This window comes from Elephantulus edwardii, unplaced genomic scaffold (genome assembly GCF_000299155.1).
Source record: "Elephantulus edwardii isolate Elephantulus edwardi_28Jun2011 unplaced genomic scaffold, EleEdw1.0 scaffold00044, whole genome shotgun sequence".
Taxonomy (NCBI): Eukaryota; Metazoa; Chordata; class Mammalia; order Macroscelidea; family Macroscelididae; genus Elephantulus; species Elephantulus edwardii.
This window is the reverse complement of record NW_006399794.1, coordinates 11,481,178-11,484,047: the sequence shown is the minus strand read 5'-3', so window position 1 is coordinate 11,484,047 and position 2,870 is coordinate 11,481,178. Positions and strand designations below refer to the sequence as shown.

Here is a 2,870-nt window from a genome sequence, read left to right as displayed (position 1 = left end):
GCTGGAGGGTCAGCAATAGATCGGTGTTGACCCTGTGCTACACAACAACCGCAATAGCAGGACTCTACATATATCTATGTTGTGTGTGTGTGTGTGTGTGTGTGTGTGTGTGTGAAGTCTGTATAAACCAAAAACTTGATAAAGAAATAATATGGAATACTCTCTATTCTTTTTCAGGATTAATCTAAAAACATGAGAATGACTACAAGTACTTGATAGTGAGTTAAGAGTCCTATGAGCATGTTCATAAGCAGTTTCCAAGATGTCCCTACCAAATGAGACCCAGTTCCATCCATCCTCCTTCCTCCTACTGGGAATCCCAGGACTGGAAACTGTCCATATCTGGATTGGCTTTCCTTTTTGTGCTGTATATTTGATTGCACTCATTGGAAACTTCACTATCTTGTTTGTGATCCAGACTGAGCACAGTCTCCACCAGCCCATGTTTTACTTCCTGGCTGTTCTGGCTACCATTGACCTGGGTCTTTCAACAGCCACTATCCCTAAGATGCTGGGCATTTTCTGCTTTAGCCTCAAAGAGATATTATTTGACGCTTGTCTCACTCAGATGTTTTTCATCCACATCTTCACTGGCATGGAGTCAGTAGTCCTTGCTATGGCTTATGACCGCTACGTAGCTATTTGTAACCCTCTTCGCTATAGTACAATTCTTACTAACCAGATAGTATCACTCATTGGATTTCTAGTAATTGGGAGATCTTTCCTTTGTGTATTCCCCTTTGTTTTTCTTATCTTGCGATTGCCCTTCTGTGGGAATCATGTCATCCCTCATACCTACTGTGAGCACATGGGTCTTGCTCGACTGGCTTGTGCTAGTATCAAGGTGAACATAATATATGGACTGGCAACCATTGCTATCCTGGGGTTTGATATCATGGCAATTGCTCTGTCCTATGTCCAGATTCTCCATGCTGTTTTTCGTCTTCCCTCCCGTGAGGCCAGACTCAAGTCTCTCAGTACCTGTGGTTCCCATGTCTGTGTGATTTTGGCCTTTTACACGCCAGCCCCCTTCTCTTTTATGACTCATTGCTTTGGCCGAAATGTTCCTCGCTACATCCACATTCTTCTGGCAAACCTGTATGTAGTTATTCCACCCATGCTTAACCCTGTCATTTATGGAGTCAGGACTAAGCAGATTCATGAAAGAGTACTTAGAATATTTATAGAGAAACGATAAATGGAAAAATAATTCCAACTTTTTCTTATGGGATGAAATGCAAATATATATAACGTGAAGAATGAAAATAAAAATGCAAATGAAATAACAGTTAATTAATAGCAAGGATACTTTTTTAAGGATTTACTTCATGCAATTGGTGAGACTAGAAGCTTTTAGATTTAAGGCTAAAGATGGATTAACAAGTGAGTCTGATTAGTTTGAGGATATACAGTAACTATGGTTGTGATCCATTGGTGGTTCTGAGGGAGAAGAATGGATAATCTCATAAGATTTACTGTCTCTGAAAATCCACTGGTGTGTCAGCTATGGGTTGGTTCCCACTTGATAGTACACAATAACATTTGCTTATTTCCTTGTGGCACCTGCTATTTTTTCTTTCTTCCTCTTTATGCTTCCTTCCTTTCTCTCTCTCTCTCTGTCTCTCATTAATGTTCTCATCCCCACCATTTTCTTTGTTACTACTCTTATTGCACATTTATGCATCTGCTTCTCTTTGTCATTTACTCTTCAGTACATTCTACTAGGACATAGTTTTAGTTTACGAATGTTCAAAATACAAAAATATGTAAGGATAAAGTTGAAAAAGGTGAGTTTTCTTTTATATTTATTTATTAAGTTACTGGAAAGCCTATATTGATAAAGACATGTTTCCTTTGTAAATTGATGCCTAATACAATCACTTACACAAATATCACCACAGGTGTCATAAAAACAGGCAAAAATGCTATTTATATAGTGAAATAATAAATATTAAAGAGCTACAGCAGGACTTTTTATATAAGATGCTTTAAGTAAAGGTAAGCATTACGTAAAGTAAACAGAAGGATAAGCAATGATTATTGTTGTTGTTGTTGGTTGCCTTCAAGATGAGCTCAACTCATAGTGACCCTAAGAACAAAAGGCCTGAAACCCCTCTACAATTATTGACATTTATCAAAGTTCCTAGCGTTTCCAGAGGCATGTTGTTTAGGAAGTGGATGACACTGGATTTCTTGTTTTCCTAATTTTCTGACCACTTTTTTTTTCAGTTTTCTTAAGATATTTCTCTTCGTGTACATTCCTTTCCTTCTTGGACTGATATTTTCAAGTATAATCTTTACAATTTCTGTAATACTCTTGCTGGCACTTAAATTTCATACATCAAAACTAGATCACAACTCCACTAAAAACATTTTTTTATGATATTTAGAAATACTGTTGATTTAGAAGCCAATGACTGGGTGGTCTTTTGCATCCAGTCATGCATTTGACCAACTGACTAGAAGAGATCTATATGTGTTCCCATTCCAAAGAAGGGTGATCTAACTGAGTGTGGAAACTACAGAATAATATCATTGATTTCACATGCAAGCAAGATTCTACTGAAGATTATCCAAAAACGACTGGAACAGCACATCAGCAGAGAACTGCCGGAAGTCCAGGCTGGGTTTAGAAGGGGTCGATATTGTAGCTGATGTTAGATGGATCTTAGCTGAAAGCAGGGAATACCAGAAGAATGTCTATCTGTGTTTTATTGATTATGTAAAGGCGTTTGACTGTGTGGATCATAACAGACTGTGGCTGACTCTGAGAAGAATGGGAATCCCAGAACACTTGATCGTTCTAATGAGAAACCTATACTTGGACAAAGAGGCAGTCATCAGAACAGAGCAAGGAAACACTGCATGGT

The 2,870-nt window shown here is 38.1% G+C and overlaps 1 pseudogene; it reads left to right on the top strand.

Moving 5' to 3' along the window:
- Positions 1-262: 262 nt before the first annotated feature.
- On the top strand, positions 263-1,210 carry LOC102859394 (annotated as a pseudogene).
- The last annotated feature ends 1,660 nt before the right edge of the window (positions 1,211-2,870 follow it).